General features: G+C 50.9%; 1 protein-coding gene across 1 annotated transcript in view; it reads left to right on the plus strand.

Moving 5' to 3' along the window:
* TMEM8B (transmembrane protein 8B) overlaps positions 1-20,087 on the plus strand; it is a 707,705-nt gene that overhangs the window by 666,550 nt on the left and 21,068 nt on the right. The window lies entirely within an intron of this gene.

Here is a 20,087-nt window from a genome sequence, read left to right on the forward strand (position 1 = left end):
TGCCGAGCGGCTGTGGCTACTTTATATGATGACACACTTCATCTGACCAGGGACAGTTGGCACACCTGGGCAGGGACAGGGTGGTGCACCTGGCTGGCCTTGAGTTACTTCATGAGAATTTCCACCTGATATGGGATGCAGAACATGTCGCAACACGTGGCACTCTATGTGAGTGACTCCCATTGCCACACCCAGGCAAAGGGCAGCTGGGTGTAGGCGCCCAGCCTCGCGTACTTTTAAAACATATCACTATCCGTCTAAATCACCGCTACGAAGCCTAGCACCTGATTGGGTTACTTCAACCAAGGTTCCCGTCTCATCAACAAGGATGGCGGGTTTCCATAGACGTTCTGATTTGTTCATTCCAGGATACGCTAGTCAGAATTTGCCCACGGCAAATAGTGTGCAATTTGCACTTTGCAAAATAGTAATTAGTACATGAACAAATAGCACATATGCATTTAGTGGATGGACAAACACCATCCAACTTGAGACATAGTTTTGGGTACAAACTGGATTTGTACCCAAAATTGAATTTGCTCCATGGTTGCAAGCAGGAACTTCTTCCTCAAAAACAGGTCAAAAGGAGAAGCCAAGGTACTGTAGCCAGCCACGTACGTGCAGGAGGCTTCTTCACACTGGCCTTTTGTGTGGTATGTCCTACTTCACACTGGCCTTTTGTGTGGTGTGTCCTACTTCACACTGGCCTTTTGTGTGGTGTGTCCTACTTCACACTGGCCATTTTGTGTAGTGTGTCCTTCACACTGGACGTTTGTGCGGTGTGTCCTACTTCACACTGGCCTTCTGTGTGGTGTGTCCTTCACACTGGCCTTTTGTCTGATCTGTCCTTCACACTGGCCTTTTGTGTGGTGTGTCCTCCTTCACACTGGCCTTTTGTGCGGTCTGTCCTCCTTGACACTGGCCTTTTGTGTGGTGTGTCCTCCTTTACTCTGGCCTTTTGTGTGGTGTGTCCTCCTTCACACTGGCCTTTTGTCTGGTCTATCCTTCACACTGGCCTTTTGTGTGGTGTGTCCTCCTTGACACTGGCCTTTTGTGTGGTGTGTCCCTCACACTGGCCTTTTGTGTGGTGTGTCCTCCTTCACACTGGCCTTTTGTGTGGTGTGTCCTTCATACTGGCCTTTTGTGTGGTGTGTCCTCCTTTACTCTGGCCTTTTGTGTGCTGTGTCCTCCTTTACTCTGGCCTTTTGTGTGGTGTATCCTCCTTCACACTGGCCTTTTGTCTGGTCTGTCCTTCACACTGGCCTTTTGTGTGGTGTGTCCTCCTTTACTCTGGCCTTTTGTGTGGTGTGTCTTCCTTCATGCTTGCCTTTTGTGTGGTGTGTCCTCCTTCACTCTGGCCTTTTGTGTGGTGTGTCTTTCAAAATGGCCTTTTGTGCGGTGTGTCCTCCTTCACTCTGGCCCTTTGTGTGGTGTGTCCTCCTTCACACTGGCCTTTTGTGTGGTGTGTCCTCCTTCATGCTTGCCTTTTGTGAGGTGTGTCCTCCTTCACTCTGGCATTTTGTGTGGTGTGTCCTCCTCCCCTCTGGCATTTTGTGTGGTGTGTCCTTCACACTGGCTTTTTGTGTGGTGTGTCCTTCTCCACTCTGTCCTTGTGTGTGGTGTGTCCTCCTTCACACTGGCCTTTTGTGTGGTGTGTCCTCCTTCACACTGGCCTTTTGTGTGGTGTGTTCTACTTCGAACTAGCCTTTTGTGTGGTGTGTCCTCCTTCACTCAGGCCAAGGTACTGTAGCCAGCCACGTACGTGCAGGAGGCTTCTTCACACTGGCCTTTTGTGTGGTGTGTCCTACTTCACACTGGCCTTTTGTGTGGTGTGTCCTACTTCACACTGGCCATTTTGTGTAGTGTGTCCTTCACACTGGACGTTTGTGCGGTGTGTCCTACTTCACACTGGCCTTCTGTGTGGTGTGTCCTTCACACTGGCCTTTTGTCTGATCTGTCCTTCACACTGGCCTTTTGTGTGGTGTGTCCTCCTTCACACTGGCCTTTTGTGCGGTCTGTCCTCCTTGACACTGGCCTTTTGTGTGGTGTGTCCTCCTTTACTCTGGCCTTTTGTGTGGTGTGTCCTCCTTCACACTGGCCTTTTGTCTGGTCTATCCTTCACACTGGCCTTTTGTGTGGTGTGTCCTCCTTGACACTGGCCTTTTGTGTGGTGTGTCCCTCACACTGGCCTTTTGTGTGGTGTGTCCTCCTTCACACTGGCCTTTTGTGTGGTGTGTCCTTCATACTGGCCTTTTGTGTGGTGTGTCCTCCTTTACTCTGGCCTTTTGTGTGCTGTGTCCTCCTTTACTCTGGCCTTTTGTGTGGTGTATCCTCCTTCACACTGGCCTTTTGTCTGGTCTGTCCTTCACACTGGCCTTTTGTGTGGTGTGTCCTCCTTTACTCTGGCCTTTTGTGTGGTGTGTCTTCCTTCATGCTTGCCTTTTGTGTGGTGTGTCCTCCTTCACTCTGGCCTTTTGTGTGGTGTGTCTTTGAAAATGGCCTTTTGTGCGGTGTGTCCTCCTTCACTCTGGCCCTTTGTGTGGTGTGTCCTCCTTCACACTGGCCTTTTGTGTGGTGTGTCCTCCTTCATGCTTGCCTTTTGTGAGGTGTGTCCTCCTTCACTCTGGCATTTTGTGTGGTGTGTCCTCCTCCCCTCTGGCATTTTGTGTGGTGTGTCCTTCACACTGGCTTTTTGTGTGGTGTGTCCTTCTCCACTCTGTCCTTGTGTGTGGTGTGTCCTCCTTCACACTGGCCTTTTGTGTGGTGTGTCCTCCTTCACACTGGCCTTTTGTGTGGTGTGTTCTACTTCGAACTAGCCTTTTGTGTGGTGTGTCCTCCTTCACTCAGGCCTTTTGTGTGGTGTGTCAACCTTCACTCTGGCATTTTGTGTGGTTGCTCCTCCTTCTGACTGGCATTTTGTGTGGTGTATCCTCCTTCCCTCTGGCATTTTGTGTGGTGCGTCCTTCACACTGGCCTTCTGTGTGATGTGTCCTTCTTCACGCTGTCCTTTTGTGTGGTGTGTCCTCCTTCACACTGGCCTTTTGTGTGGTGTGTCCTCCTTCACACTGGCCTTTTGTGTGGTGTGTCCTCCTTCACACTGGCCTTTTGTGTGGTGTGTCCTCCTTCACTCGGGCCTTTTGTGTGGTGTGTCAACCTTCACTCTGGCCTTTTGTGTGGGTGCTCCTCCTTCTGACTGTCGTTTTGTGTGGTGTGACCTCCTTCACACTGGCCTTTTGTGTGGTGTGTCCACCTTCACACTGGCCTTTTGTGTGGTGTCTCCTTCACTCTGAGCTTTTGTGTGGTGTCTTCTTCACACCAACCTTTTGTGTGGTGTGTCCTCCTTCACTCTGGCCTTTTGTGTGGTGTGTCCTCCTACACACTGGTCTTTTGTGTGGTGTGTCCTACACACTGGCCTTTTGTGTGTGGTGTGTTCTTCACACTGGCCTTTTGTGTGGTGTGTCCTCCTTCACACTGGCCTTTTGTGTGGTGTGTCCTTCACACTCGCCTTTTGTGTGGTGTGTCCTCCTTCACACTAGCCTTTTGTGTGGTGTGTCCTTCACACTGGCCTTTTGTGTGGTGTGTCCTCCTTCACACTGGCCTTTTGTGTGGTGTGTCCTCCTTCACACTGGCCTTTTGTGTGGTGTGTCCTTCACACTGGCCTTTTGTGTGGTGCGTCCTCCTTCACACTGGCCTTTTGTGTGGTGTGTCCTTCACACTGGACTTTTGTGTGGTGTGTCCTACTTCACACTGGCCTTTTGTGTGGTGTGTCCTCCTTCACACTGGCCTTTTTTGTGGTGTGTCCTTCACACTGGCCTTTTGTGTGGTGTGTCCTCCTTCACAATGGCCTTTTGTGTGGTGTGTCCTTCACACTGGCCCTTTGTGTGGTGTGTCCTCCTTTACTCTGGCCTTTTGTGTGGTGTGTCCTACTTCACACTGGCCTTTTGTGTGGTGTGTCCTCCTTCACACTGGCCTTTTACGTGGTGTGTCCTCCTTCACACTGGCCTTTTGTGTGGTGTGTCCTCCTTCACACTGGCCTTTTGTGTGGTGTGTTCTACTTCACACTAGCCTTTTGTGTGGTGTGTCCTCCTTCACTCAGGCCTTTTGTGTGGTGTGTCAACCTTCACTCTGGCCTTTTGTGTGGTTGCTCCTCCTTCTGACTGGCGTTTTGTGTGGTGTATCCTCCTTCCCTCTGGCATTTTGTGTGGTGTGTCCTTCACACTGGCCTTCTGTGTGATGTGTCCTTCTTTAACCTGTCCTTTTGTGTGGTGTGTCCTCCTTCACACTGGCCTTTTGTGTGGTGTGTCCTCCTTCACACTGGCCTTTTGTGTGGTGTGTCCTCCTTCACACTGGCCTTTTGTGTGGTGTGTCCTCATTCACTCCGGCCTTTTGTGTCGTGTGTCAACCTTCACTCTGGCCTTTTGTGTGGGTGCTCCTCCTTCTGACTGTCGTTTTGTGTGGTGTGACCTCCTTCACACTGGCCTTTTGTGTGGTGTGTCCACCTTCACACTGGCCTTTTGTGTGGTGTCTCCTTCACTCTGAGCTTTTGTGTGGTGTCTTCTTCAAACCAACCTTTTGTGTGGTGTGTCCTCCTTCACTCTGGCCTTTTGTGTGGTGTGTCCTCCTACACACTGGTCTTTTGTGTGGTGTGTCCTTCACACTGGCCTTTTGTGTGTGGTGTGTCCTTCACACTGGCCTTTTGTGTGGCGTGTCCTCCTTCACACTGGCCTTTTGTGTGGTGTGTCCTTCACACTCGCCTTTTGTGTGGTGTGTCCTCCTTCACACTGGCCTTTTGTGTGGTGTGTCATTCACACTGGCCTTTTGTGTGGTGTGTCCTCCTTCACACTGGCCTTTTGTGTGGTGTGTACTTCACACTGGCCTTTTGTGTGGTGTGTCCTCCTTCACACTGGCCTTTTGTGTGGTGTGTCCTTCACACTGGACTTTTGTGTGGTGTGTCCTACTTCACACTGGCCTTTTGTGTGGTGTGTCCTCCTTCACACTGGCGTTTTTTGGGTGTGTCCTTCACACTGGCCTTTTGTGTGGTGTGTCCTCCTTCACAATGGCCTTTTGTGTGGTGTGTCCTTCACACTGGCCCTTTGTATGGTGTGTCCTCCTTTACTCTGGCCTTTTGTGTGGTGTGTCCTACTTCACACTGGCCTTTTGTGTGGTGTGTCCTTCACAATGGCCTTTTGTGTGGTGTGTCCTCCTTCACACTGGCCTTTTGTGTGGTGTGTCCTCCTTCACTCTGTCCTTTTGTGTGGTGTGTCCTTCACACTGGCCTTTTGTGTGGTGTGTCCTCCTTCACTCTAGCCTTTTGTGTGGTGTATCCTCCTTCATTCTGGCCTTTTGTGTGGTGTGTCCTCCTTCACTCTGGCCTTTTGTGTGGTGTATCTTCCTTCACTCTGGCCTTTGTGTGGTGTGTCCTTCACACTGGCCTTTTGTGTGGTGTGTCCTCCTTCACACTGGCCTTTTGTGTGGTGTGCCCTTCACACTGGCCTTTTGTGTGGTGTGTCCTCCTTTACTCTGGCCTTTTGTGTGGTGTGTCCTACTTCACACTGGCCTTTTGTGTGGTGTGTCCTTCACAATGGCCTTTTGTGTGGTGTGTCCTCCTTCACACTGGCCTTTTATGTGGTGTGTCCTCCTTCACTCTGGCCTTTTATGTGGTGTATCCTCCTTCACTCTGGCCTTTTGTGTGGTGTGTCCTTCACACTGGCCTTTTGTGTGGTGTGTCCTCCTTCACTCTAGCCTTTTGTGTGGTGTATCCTCCTTCATTCTGGCCTTTTGTGTGGTGTGTCCTCCTTCACTCTGGCCTTTTGTGTGGTGTATCTTCCTTCACTCTGGCCTTTGTGTGGTGTGTCCTTCACACTGGCCTTTTGTGTGGCGTGTCCTCCTTCACACTGGCCTTTTGTGTGGTGTGCCCTTCACACTGGCCTTTTGTGTGGTGTGTCCTCCTTCACAGTGGCCTTTTGTGTGGTGTGTCCTCCTTCACACTGGCATTTTGTGTGGTGTGTCCTCCTTCACACTGGCCTTTATGTGGCGTGTCCTCCTTCACTCTGGCCTTGTGTGTGGTGTGTCCTCCTTCACACTGGCCTTTTATGTGGTGTGTCCTCCACACTGGCCTTTTGTGTGGTGTGTGGTGTGTCCTCCTTCACTCTGGCTTTTTGTGTGGTGTGTCCTCCTTCACTCTGGCCTTTTGTGTGGTGTGTCCTTCACATTGGACTTTTGTGTGGTGTGTCCTTCACACTCTCCTTTTGTGTGGTGTGTCCTCCTTCACTCTGGCCTTTTGTGTGGTGTATCCTCCTTCACTCTGGCCTTTTGTGTGGTGTGTCCTCCTTCACCCTGGCCTTTTGTGTGGTTTGTCCTTCACACTGGCCTTTTGTGTGGTGTGTCCTCCTTCACACTGGCCTTTTGTTGGGTGTCCTTCACACTGGCCATTTGTGTGGTGTGTCCCCCTTCACATTGGCCTTTTGTGTGGTGTGTCGTTCACACTGGACTTTTGTGTGGTGTGTCCTACTTCACACTGGCCTTTTGTGTGGTGTGTCCTCCTTCACTCTGGCCTTTTGTGTGGTGTATCCTCCTTCACTCTGGCCTTTTGTGTGATGTGTTCTTCACACTGGCCTTTTTGTGGTGTGTCCTCCTTCACAATGGCCTTTTGTGTGGTGTGTCCTTCACACTGGCCTTGTGTGTGTTGTGTCCTCCTTCACACTGGCCTTGTATGTGGCGTGTCCTTCACACTGGTCTTGTGTGTGGTGTGTCCTTCACACTGGCCTTTTGTGTGGTGTCTCCTTCACTCTGAGCTTTTGTGTGGTGTCTTCTTCACACCAACCTTTTGTGTGGTGTGTCCTCCTTCACTCTGGCCTTTTGTGTGGTGTGTCCTCCTACACACTGGTCTTTTGTGTGGTGTGTCCTTCACACTGGCCTTTTGTGTGTGGTGTGTCCTTCACACTGGCCTTTTGTGTGGTGTGTCCTCCTTCACACTGGCCTTTTGTGTGGTGTGTCCTTCACACTCGCCTTTTGTGTGGTGTGTCCTCCTTCACACTCGCCTTTTGTGTGGTGTGTCATTCACACTGGCCTTTTGTGTGGTGTGTCCTCCTTCACACTGGCCTTTTGTGTGGTGTGTCCTCCTTCACACTGGCCTTTTGCGTGGTGTGTCCTTCACACTGGCCTTTTGTGTGGTGTGTCCTCCTTCACACTGGCCTTTTGTGTGGTGTGTCCTTCACACTGGACTTTTGTGTGGTGTGTCCTACTTCACACTGGCCTTTTGTGTGGTGTGTCCTCCTTCACACTGGCCTTTTTTGGGTGTGTCCTTCACACTGGCCTTTTGTGTGGTGTGTCCTCCTTCACAATGGCCTTTTGTGTGGTGTGTCCTTCACACTGGCCCTTTGTGTGGTGTGTCCTCCTTTACTCTGGCCTTTTGTGTGGTGTGTCCTACTTCACACTGGCCTTTTGTGTGGTGTGTCCTTCACAATGGCCTTTTGTGTGGTGTGTCCTCTTTCACACTGGCCTTTTGTGTGGTGTGTCCTCCTTCACTCTGGCCTTTTGTGTGGTGTGTCCTTCACACTGGCCTTTTGTGTGGTGTGTCCTCCTTCACTCTAGCCTTTTGTGTGGTGTATCCTCCTTCATTCTGGCCTTTTGTGTGGTGTGTCCTCCTTCACTCTGGCCTTTTGTGTGGTGTATCTTCCTTCACTCTGGCCTTTGTGTGGTGTGTCCTTCACACTGGCCTTTTGTGTGGTGTGTCCTCCTTCACACTGGCCTTTTGTGTGGTATGCCCTTCACACTGGCCTTTTGTGTGGTGTGTCCTCCTTTACTCTGGCCTTTTGTGTGGTGTGTCCTACTTCACACTGGCCTTTTGTGTGGTGTGTCCTTCACAATGGCCTTTTGTGTGGTGTGTCCTCCTTCACACTGGCCTTTTATGTGGTGTGTCCTCCTTCACTCTGGCCTTTTATGTGGTGTATCCTCCTTCACTCTGGCCTTTTGTGTGGTGTGTCCTTCACACTGGCCTTTTGTGTGGTGTGTCCTCCTTCACTCTAGCCTTTTGTGTGGTGTATCCTCCTTCATTCTGGCCTTTTGTGTGGTGTGTCCTCCTTCACTCTGGCCTTTTGTGTGGTGTATCTTCCTTCACTCTGGCCTCTGTGTGGTGTGTCCTTCACACTGGCCTTTTGTGTGGTGTGTCCTCTTTCACACTGGCCTTTTGTGTGGTGTGCCCTTCACACTGGCCTTTTGTGTGGTGTGTCCTCCTTCACAGTGGCCTTTTGTGTGGTGTGTCCTCCTTCACACTGGCATTTTGTGTGGTGTGTCCTCCTTCACACTGGCCTTTATGTGGCGTGTCCTCCTTCACTCTGGCCTTGTGTGTGGTGTGTCCTCCTTCACACTGGCCTTTTATGTGGTGTGTCCTCCACACTGGCCTTTTGTGTGGTGTGTGGTGTGTCCTCCTTCACTCTGGCTTTTTGTGTGGTGTGTCCTCCTTCACTCTGGCCTTTTGTGTGGTGTGTCCTTCACATTGGACTTTTGTGTGGTGTGTCCTTCACACTCTCCTTTTGTGTGGTGTGTCCTCCTTCACTCTGGCCTTTTGTGTGGTGTATCCTCCTTCACTCTGGCCTTTTGTGTGGTGTGTCCTCCTTCACCCTGGCCTTTTGTGTGGTGTGTCCTTCACACTGGCCTTTTGTGTGGTGTGTCCTCCTTCACACTGGCCTTTTGTTGGGTGTCCTTCACACTGGCAATTTGTGTGGTGTGTCCTCCTTCACATTGGCCTTTTGTGTGGTGTGTCCTTCACACTGGACTTTTGTGTGGTGTGTCCTCCTTCACACTGGCCTTTTGTTGGGTGTGTCCTCCTTCACTCTGGCCTTTTGTGTGGTGTATCCTCCTTCACTCTGGCCTTTTGTGTGGTGTGTCCTTCACACTGGCCTTTTTGTGGTGTGTCCTCCTTAACAATGGCCTTTTGTGTGGTGTGTCCTTCACACTGGCCTTGTGTGTGGTGTGTCCTCCTTCACACTGGCCTTGTATGTGGCGTGTCCTTCACACTGGTCTTGTGTGTGGTGTGTCCTTCACACTGGCCTTTTGTGTGGTGTGTCCTTCACACTGGCCTTTTGTGTGGTGTGTCCTCCTTCACTCTGGCCTTTTGTGTGGTGTGTCCTTCACACTGGCCTTTTGTGTGGTGTGTCCTCCTTCACACTGGCCTTTTGTGTGGTGTATCCTCCTTCACACTGGCCTTTTTTGTGGTGTGTCCTACTTCACACTGGCCTTTTTTGTGGTGTGTCATTCACACTGGCTTTTGTGTGGTGTGTCCTCCTTCACACTGGCCTTTTGTGTGGTGTGTCCCCCTTCACAGTGGCCTTTTGTGTGGTGTGTCCTCCTTCACTCTGGCCTTTTGTGTGGTGTGTCCTTCACTCTGGCCTTTTGTGCGGGGTGTCCTCCTTCACACTGGCCTTTTGTGCGGGGTGTCCTCCTTCACACTGGCCTTTTGTGCGGGGTGTCCTCCTTCACACTGGCCTTTTGTGTGGTGTGTCTCTTGAGGTGCCTTCACACAAGCGTTGATGGGGTTGGAAGCTGATGGGTGGCTGCCTTTATTTTCAATAAGGTTTTGCTGGTAGTTATTGCCAAAGCATGGATGAGCTGATGTGTTAGAACGGAGCAGGTGTAAACGACTCACTAATATTTACAACTAGGTCGAGAGAGCAGGATAACTTTGTGAGAAAGTAAACTTATCCAATTAAAATGACCCCTGGTACTACAGGCCATTACAGGGCCAATGAGATCAAGGGCCCTTCCTACAGGCTAGCGTTCCACCCAGACATCCTGATTTTCATCTCCAAGTGACTTGCGTCACTTTGGCACCACGTAATGTGGAACATGCGTGATGCAGGCTCTGAGTTAGATTTATGAAGCCACACAAAGACACCCTGCATGTCTTTGAGTGGCCTCATAAATCATGAGTGATGCGACGCAGCGCAGATCGCTGCATTGCCTTACTCCGCACCCAGGAGGTACTTCATGGACATTGCTGTGGTTTTTCCCACGCAAAACCCAAGGATTTTGATGCAGCCGCAGATTTACAAAATCATGTAAACGTGGGGAGGCGCCAAATCCGTACGCATTCCGAGGTGAGGCGTAATGAGGAGAAATACGTTCATTTCTCCTTGTTTTTAGGTCTCGCAAGCCAAAGGCTCGAAAGAGACATTTTATATGTGGGAATTTCAAAGTGCTACCCACACTTTTGGCTGGCCTAAACCTTGAGTGCACGAGATCACATGCACTTGCACAGCTGCTCCTCTGCTCATTGCATTTCCCCCCTCCCTTCTCACCCAGCCCTTTGATGCTCTGCTGGAGTACTTTCACTTTCGCCGCTTTGACCCTTGCATTCCCCCCTCCCTTCTCACCCAGCCCTTTGATGCTCTGCTCGCATCTCCCTCCTCCCTGGGCCTGAAGGGAGACAGAGCCATCCTGCTTGATTAATGGCATTCTTATGTGTTGCCGTAAGCGCTCGCTTTAGGTCTTTCTCTATAACCTGTAACCCCACCCAGTCTTTTCGCCCTCTCCATGTGTCCTGTTGTCCTCATGGGGTCGCGCTCTTTGCTCCCCATGTACCTCCCTTGCACCCTCCTTTTGCCCCCTCTTTGCCCCTTTCTCCCTCTCCTTGCTTCCTTTTCACCTTCCGTACTTTTTCTCCGTTCTCCCACTTCACAAGCTCCTCCCGCTCTCACTCGCACGTACTGCTCCATCAGTGCCAGGAGCTTCCCAAAGGAGTGAGTCACGGCTGCCAGGTGGCCCCGGGCCATGCGTGGCACTTTCAATCCGAGCAGAACTCCCACCCCGCGTGCACACGCCTCGAGGCGCACTACAAACACTGTTCAGTTTTGCGTGTAGTCACAGTTCTACCACAGAAATGTACACATTCTATTGCTTACAGACTTCAAGCCCATTGCACTCTAGCTGCAAAACTGATCCATTCATGTGAGTGTTTTAGTACAACGCGCACACAGCGCACTTTCAGTTCTGTGCCGGTGCGAATTACAGTGCACCATGGGTATACACAGACGTTGCCCAAGGTGGCTATTGACAAACACTGAATGGGTTTCAAGCCGCTACCCAAAAAACAATACATTGATATACAGAGCACGGGCACAGTTTTGCGTGTAGCCACAGTTCTAACACAGAAATGTACACATTCTATTGCTTACAGACTTACAGCCCATTGCACTCTAGCCTGTGGGCCCCGTGAACTGTGGAGCATACAAAGTCGGACTCGCATGTTCAGCAAAAACTCCCCCATCCTCCCCCACCCTCCCAAAAATTTGAAAGGCACAAGTTTAAAACTTTAAAGGGCTCCGTTTATTATCGGAATGGCACCAACATCGTATTTCTGGCTATGGCTCCTCACACTGTCTCATTAAGCAAGCCCCCCCCTCAGCCGCTGCCAAACCGATACATTCATGTGAGTGTTTAAGTACAACGCGTACACAGCGCACTTTCAGTTCTGTGCCGGTGCTGATTACAGCGCGCCATGGGTATACACAGGCACTGCCCAAGGTGGCTATTGACAAACGCTGTATAGGTTTCACGCTGCCAAACCGATCCATTCATGTGAGTGTTTTAGTACAACGCGCACACAGCGCGCTTTCAGATCTGTGCCGGTGCTCATTACAGCGCGCCATGGGTATACACAAGCACTCCCCAAGGTGGCTATTGACAAACGCTGTATAGGTTTCACGCTGCCAAACAGATCCATTCATGTGAGTGTTTTAGTACAACGCGCACACAGCGCACTTTCAGTTCTGTGCCGGTGCTCATTACAGCGCGCCATGGGTATACACAGGCACTGCCCAAGGTGGCTATTAACAAACGCTGAAAAGGTTTCACGCTGCCAAACACATCCATTCATGTGAGTGTTTCAGTACAACGCGCACACAGCGCGCTTTCAGATCTGTGCCAGTGCTCATTACAGCGTGCCATGGGTATACACAAGCACTGCCCAAGGTGGCTATTGACAAACGCTGTATAGGTTTCACGCTGCCAAACCGATCCATTCATGTGAGTGTTTTAGTACAACGCGCACACAGCGCACTTTCAGTTCTGTGCCGGTGCTCATTACAGCGCGCCATGGGTATACACAGGCACTGCCCAAGGTGGCTATTAACAAACGCTGTATAGGTTTCACGCTGCCAAACACATCCATTCATGGGAGTGTTTTAGTACAACGCGCACACAGCGCGCTTTCAGATCTGTGCCGGTGCTCATTACAGCGCGCCATGGGAATACACAAGCACTGCCCAAGGTGGCTATTGACAAACGCTGTATAGGTTTCACGCTGCAAAACCGATCCATTCATGTGAGTGTTTCAGTACAACGCGCACACAGCGCACTTTCAGTTCTGTGCCGGTGCTCATTACAGCGCGCCATGGGTATACATAGGCACTGCCCAAGGTGGCTATTGACAAACGATGTATAGGTTTCACGCTGCCAAACCGATCCATTCATGTGAGTGTTTTAGCACAACGCGCACACAGTGCACTTTCAGTTCTGTGCCGGTGCTCATTACAGCGCGCCGTGGGTATACTCAGGCACTGCCCAAGGTGGGTATTAACAAACGCTGTATAGTTTTCACGCTCCCAAACACATCCATTCATGTGAGTGTTTTAGTACAACGCGCACACAGCGCGCTTTCAGATCTGTGCCGGTGCTCATTACAGCGCGCCATGGGTATACACAACCACTGCCCAAGGTGGATATTGACAAACGCTGTATAGGTTTCACGCTGCCAAACCAATCCATTCATGTGAGTGTTTTAGTACAACGCGCACACAGCGCACTTTCAGTTCTGTGCCGGTGCTCATTACAGCGCGCCATGGGTATACACAGGCACTGCCCAAGGCGGCTATTAACAAACGCTGTATAGGTTTCACGCTGCCAAACACATCCATTCATGGGAGTGTTTTAGTACAACGCGCACACAGCGCACTTTCAGTTCTGTGCCGGTGCAAATTAGAGCGTGCCATGGGTATACACAGACGTTGCCCAAGGTGGCTATTGACAAACACTGAATGGGTTTCAAGCCACTACCCAAAAAACAATACATTGATATACAGAGCACGCGCACAGTTTTGCGTGTAGCGACAGTTCTAACACAGAAATGTACACATTCTATTGCTTACTGTGAGAAGTTGGCCTGGTATATGCTGTTCACTAGTTCTAGTGACCACCTTGTACCATACCAAGCAACCCTTATGGTGTGGTTGTAAGTCAACCTTTTTGGACTAGCTGCCCTAGTGGTAGCGTAGGCTAAGCAGTCTTTGAGGCTAAACTCGTGATGCGTGTTAAGCAAGCTGTTTTACCAATAGTAACCCCCTTTTATACCAATGAAAGGACACCACACAGATATATATTCAAAATATATATGTATTTATTTCTCAAAGTAACCCCTAGTCTCTTTATGAGCACAGGAGCACAAATCGTCAAACAAGATTACAGTAGAATACACAGAAGTTGCACTTTATATGGATAGGCCCGGGTGGCCACTCAAACCATATACTAAAATAGTGGTATAAGAACCACGAACAGGAAAGGGAAAAGGCCTAGGGCCTCTAGAATCGCTGGGCCTACAAGGAGCTAACTTCAGTTAGTGACCAGGAGGTCCACGGGTGGCGTGTGCAGAGCAAATAGTCACACGCGTGCTCCCATAGGTTTCAATGGGTGCGTAAAAAGTACAAAGTTACTGCAAAAGGAATCTTCCGGATGACCTAGGAACTCAAGATTTGGAACACAGGCACTAGAGATGTAATACTACACTTGGGCACCGGAGTACCAGCTTTACCTCACCCACAGGAAGCGGGTGCATAGGTCTCGAAGTGCGTCGGGTTTCTTCTATCTGTTCCGTGGGGCCTGTAGACAAAAGTGCTGCAGGCGGTCGGTCGGGAAGAGATGCAGTTGATCCCAGAGTGGATCGGAGATGTTGAAGACCTGAAAGCAGAGGGGACAGTGTTCACAGTCACTAGCCAGTGACCAGCGTGGCACCAGGTGGGTACCAGGCGATGTCGGGTGCAAACAGGTGATGAGGGGTAGCTTGTCTCCGCAGCCACGTGGTCCCTGAAGGTCGACGACGTCCAGGAGTCGAGTCACGAGCTGTCCCACGCAGGCTCTCGCTGTCGGCGGTGTCGGCGACTTGATCGAAGCAAACAAGCCTTGGCAAAAGCAATTGTTGTAGGCAAGGAGTTTAAGCTGATAGTTCTGACCAGCAAGGTCAGAGGAATTGCTCCTTTGGAGGGGAGCAAGGGCCAGTCTGGAGCAACCAGACCAGCGGTGTTTTTCGTAGATTTCGTCGCCAAGATGGCCACTAGCCAGCGGGCCAGCAACCGGTTAGGCGCGTCGAGTGGCAAAATGCAGAAGGGCCCCACGCAGATCGTGGAGATGCTGGAGGGCTCACCTTTGGTGCAGATGCTGCTCGAGGGTTGGGCTTCTCAGGACCCAAAGCACAACTTGGAGGGAGCCTCGGTTGTTGCACTGGTCAGCTTGTCGTGGTCGTTTCAAGATGGCTGGCTCCACGTGTCTCGGTGCCTCCACGGGTCTCTTCTTTGCAGGGACTGTGGATCGGGCGGTGAGAGGTCTGGAGGTCCAGGTCTTGTCAGTCTCTGGGCTCGGGCTCCGGCGGGAGGCGGCGGCAAAGCAGACGTTGATTCGCTGGATGGTGCTTGCGTTAGCAAGGTGGTCACTCCCTGACCACAGGGGAGATTGGCTTCAGTCCTCTGTGCGGCAGAGCGTCGAAGTTCCCGTCTTCTTCTTAGTTTTAAGTTGATTCCAGGATGTCTGAAGTCTTAGGACACAGCTCCTACCTTTAAGCGGATTCTAGGGGCCGGACTACCTGCTAGGTCCCTCCCTAAGGGTGGGACCAGGAAGGGGGGTGGTTACACCCCCAATCCTTTGTCCAGCTCGCCCCAGGCCCGGGACTGGTGTGCCCCAGGACCGGTTTGAACTGGCATATGCCCCGAGGCTCCTTGTGAGCCACAGGCATGTCTGGTTTCTTTCAAGCCCTACCTGACCAATACACAAAATCCTGTCTGGGGTGGTGCACGCACCTCCCCTGGCAGGAAACCCTTTGTCCACACCTCCCAAGCTGGAAGGACTCCCAGCAGCAGGAGGGCAGACTTGTGTCTGTGGTGGCAGCATCCATTTTGTGGAGCTGAGGCTATGTCTGATTTTACCCGGGTTTCAGGTACTGTACATGTCGTGTCCCTCTAGAAGGGTGGAATGCTAACCCCGTCGCCAGAATTGGCGAGGGGTTAGTATTCCAATTCGTATGACACCTTACTCGACATGTTTTGATAAAGTCAAACCAAAGTTAGCATTTAACCGCGAGGTTCATAATGCACTTAAGAGTATATGGTATGACGATATCTGGAAACAGTAGAAGGAAGTTGTTCCGACCACTGCAGACAGGCTCAGCTCATGCCAGAGCACCATCTCACATGGAACCAAGCACTCTGCCTTCAAGATTGTTAAGGCCTGCCATAGGAGTGACTTATAGGTTACCAGGTGTCCCATTTAAGGTTAGGTATAGGTATACTACACCTAAGTAAGAGGTGGTTACACCAACTTACCCCAGCTGAGTGATCAGCCAGTTGTGTCAGATTTGTTAGGCCAAGCCTGGGGTGGCATAATACATGCTTCAGCCCCGGGCAGGCCTGGGGTACACCAATGCCCTGGGTACCTAGTGTACACTGGTACAGGGGCTGACAGGGTGATCCAACCAATTGGGTATGTACCTAGGGTACATGGAGTCCATTTTAAAGAGAGAGCAGATGGGCTGAGGTCCTGAATGGCAGGATCTCAGGCCAACTAAGTCGAAAAACCAGCTAGACACTAGGCAAAAATTTGGGGGTAACCATAGTCAGATATCCACCTTCCTACACAACCCCCCCCCCAAACGAAGGGAGATAAGGCTGACCTTGACCAGGTAAGCCTATATTGCCCAAGTGGCCATATAAGGAGGAACCAGCACTGGCATGGTTACCCCCTGTCTCATGGTCCACTAAGCAATCCCTCACCCTAAGGGTATCAGAGGGTCTCCACCATAGGGAATCTCTACCTTTGGCGTGTCTTGGCAAAGTAAAAGGCTGGTGTTGAGATGGAGTACTGAAGTGAGTGTCCTCAAAGTGAGGCCTCAGCTTCCTCCAATCATCCTTCACCATGGATGCCTTTCTTTCCTTAACTGAGTTGCACTGTGCTCTCAGGGTCAGCCTCTGGCTACCTAAAGCTGGAGGCTGGGTCCCTTTTGTGGGCTTACTGGAGGGACAGGGCAGGTTTGGGGCCCTAAGGTCCCAGGTTTGCCTGTGCCCAACAGAATCCCTCTGGGGGAGGTCCCTAACTACCTGTAAAGGAGATCCCTCAGGAATGTTTTTACCCATCACCTGACTAGGGCTACTAGCCAGGCAATCCTCATTCTTTTGATGGGGGGGTTCTTGTGGACAGGGGCCCTCTGGGGGTCCACTGGCCTCCCTGACCTCTGCAGCCCTGGGCTGACTGAGGCAGGGTAGAGAGAGGCAGGCTACCTGCACCAGACTGGGTCCCACCTTGGAAGGGGCCACTGACATCAGAGGCTCTGCCAGGCCAGGCCTGGCTACCTCTGGGGCAGTTCCTTCACAAGGGGTGAGGTCAGATCCCTGAGGAGGCTGACCTTTTCCTAATGTCTGGGGAGAGGGAGACTTTTCTTCCTCCCCACTACTCTCAGTTTGTGTGGAGTGATCCATTGTTTCAGGCTTCACTACACCTATGTCAGTCTGAGTATAGGCTGAGACCATTACAGCCTTGCCAACCTTTTCAGGGTGGCACTCAGTTTGTGTTTGAGCTGTGACTGTCACAGCTCTGCCAGTCTCTACAGGGAAGTCTGTCTGTGCCTGGGCTGTGGCTACCACTGCCCTTCCAACCTTTTCAGGGAGGAAATCTATTTGGACAGGGGTTGTGAATGGCACAACCCCCCTACCCTTTTGTGACAGGCCTACCATTTTAGAATGGGTGTCTTGTTCAACTCCAGCCCAAGCTGAGAGTTCTAAGTCATTCCCCAGTAAGCAGTCTACAGGCAAGGTTGGGGACACTGCTACCCTTTTAGGGCCAGTGACCCCTCCCCAGCTGAGACATACCTCTGCCATGGGATGACTGTTCTGTTTGCCATCAATGTTAGTCACCTGGTAGGAGAAACCAGGCAAAAGCTGCTCAGAGGGAACTAGCCAATGGGCCACCATTGTGATGCTAGCTCCAGTGTCTCTGTAGGCCTCAGCTTTTGTACCATTGATGTAGGGCTCCTGTCTGTACCTACCCAAAGTGTTGGGACAGGCAGTGAAGTTGGCAAACCCCATGCCACCATCACAGACAAGAGTGGTTGCAGTAGGGGAATTGGCTAAGCCAGAGTCCCCCTGTGTTCCCCAAGTAAACCCACCCAGATTTCTGGGGGCACTCCCACCACCTGGGGGATTACTGCTGACAGTAATAGGTGGTGTGACAGGAGTAGTTGGAGGAACAGTTTTGTTTTTAGCCTGTGGACAACTGCTGTCAGTTTTCCAATGCCCAGGAGTTTTACACACATGGCAGTAAGGCTTTTTAACTGTGGTAGAGGAGGGAGCTTGGGACCCACCACCCTGTGTGGAGTTTTGGGGCCCTGAGGAAGATTTCTCTTTTTCTTTATCCCCACCCTTCTCTTGAGGCTTGGTGGTATCTTTCTTCTGGTCACCACCCTGGTTTTTAGGCCTGATCCTGGTCCTGACCCATTTATCTGCCCTCTTTCCCAATTCTTGGGGAGAGGTCAAATCTGAGTCTACCAGGTGTTGATGGAGGAGCTGGTTTTGACAATTACTTAAAATCTGCTCTCTCATCATCAAATTGTACAATCCTGTATAATCAGACACCTTACTTCCCAGCAACCAACCCTCCAAAGCCTTAGTGGCACATTCCACATATTCAGACCAGTCCTGAGTCTGTGTCTTCTGGGTGTCTCTGAACATTAACCTGTACTGTTCAGTGGTTAAGCCTAACCCATCAACTAGGACACTCTTCAGGACTCTGTAATTTCTGACATCCTCTTCTCTAACAGTGAGGAGTCTATCTCTGCCTCTCCCCTCAAAGGAGAGCCATAAGATTGCTGCCCACTGGTCTTCAGGAACCTGCTGCACGTTGCAGGCTCTCTCAAGAGCAGTCATCCATTTGTGGATGTCATCCCCACTTTTGTAGGGGGGCACAATCTTGGACAGGTTCCTATTGTCAAAGACCCTATCTTTGTCCCTTGGGACATTGCTGCCACCAGTGGGTATAGACCCACTCTCTCTATGCTGCCTAGCCTTGCTCAGTTTCTCTTCCATCAGGGCTACCTCTAGCTCCTGCTTCCTGATCCTCAGCTGGGCTTCTTGCATCTTGGCCTCATGTTCCCTCCTCTGAGGGGTGGTCATCCTTCTCCTGGAGTGACCTTGAGAGCCTCTAGAGCCATGGGAAGCATTGGATTCACCTGAGTGATTCCTTTGCCTCCCAAGCCCTGGGTTAAGTCCACTGGGGAGATCCAATGGGGTAAACCCACTGTCAGTCCCCAATAGCCTTGGTTTAGCTGGGCCAAGTATAACACTTGGCACTGGGCTAGTTCTCCCTTCATCCCCACTCACATCTGTATCCCCATCACTTTCCTCCTCTGTAGTATGGTGTTCATCTAAGGGATGGCTATTGGAAAGGGGTACCTCAGTGGCATCTTCAGAAGGGGGGCCTCCTGTTCCTGTCCCTAAGGGGGCTAACTGGGAAGCTTTCTTGAGTGCTCTCTGATTCTCATCATTCTGTAAGAGCTCTCTGAGCTCAGCAGAGTTTGGGTTCTTGGGCTGTTTAAGGCCTCTAAGAGTTGCCAAATGCCTGAGCTCATTCTGATTAAGGGTAGCAAAGCTGGATGGTGCCCTCTGGGGGTCACTCTCAACAGAGATGGGTACAGTGGACCCCTCTGCCCCGGCCATTGCTCTTAAGTGTGGGTGGATGTGTTGCAATCTACCTACACTTGGGTTTACCTACTAAACCTATCTAGTAGTTGTAGTCAGGGTGTGCTACTCCCTTTGCTCTACAACAACTAAGTTCAGTAGAACTTAAGTATATCTAATCTTGTTTTATATGTACCTACAGGTACCTATGTGATCTTTCAATTGGTAACCAAGAGATTACAATGGTAAAACACAGCAAGCTCAAATCCAACCGCTGCTCACCAATGTGAGAAGTTGGCCTGGTATATGCTGTTCACTAGTTCTAGTGACCACCTTGTACCATGCCAAGCAACCCTTATGGTGTGGTTGTAAGTCAACCTTTTTGGACTAGCTGCCCTAGTGGTAGCGTAGGCTAAGCAGTCTTTGAGGCTAAACTCGTGATGCGTGTTAAGCAAGCTGTTTTACCAATAGTAACCCCCTTTTATACCAATGAAAGGACACCACACAGATATATATTCAAAATATATATGTATTTATTTCTCAAAGTAACCCCTAGTCTCTTTATGAGCACAGGAGCGCAAATCGTCAAACAAGATTACAGTAGAATACACAGAAGTTGCACTTTATATGGATAGGCCCGGGTGGCCACTCAAACCATATACTAAAATAGTGGTATAAGAACCACGAACAGGAAAGGGAAAAGGCCTAGGGCCTCTAGAATCGCTGGGCCTACAAGGAGCTAACTTCAGTTAGTGACCAGGAGGTCCACGGGTGGCGTGTGCAGAGCAAATAGTCACACGCGTGCTCCCATAGGTTTCAATGGATGCGTAAAAAGTACAAAGTTACTGCAAAAGGAATCTTCCGGATGACCTAGGAACTCAAGATTTGGAACACAGGCACTAGAGATGTAATACTACACTTGGGCACCGGAGTACCAGCTTTACCTCACCCACAGGAAGCGGGTGCATAGGTCTCGAAGTGCGTCGGGTTTCTTCTATCTGTTCCGTGGGGCCTGTAGACAAAAGTGCTGCAGGCGGTCGGTCGGGAAGAGATGCAGTTGATCCCAGAGTGGATCGGAGATGTTGAAGACCTGAAAGCAGAGGGGACAGTGTTCACAGTCACTAGCCAGTGACCAGCGTGGCACCAGGTGGGTACCAGGCG

Source organism: Triturus cristatus, chromosome 2_1, assembly GCF_964204655.1.
Source record: "Triturus cristatus chromosome 2_1, aTriCri1.1, whole genome shotgun sequence".
Taxonomy (NCBI): Eukaryota; Metazoa; Chordata; class Amphibia; order Caudata; family Salamandridae; genus Triturus; species Triturus cristatus.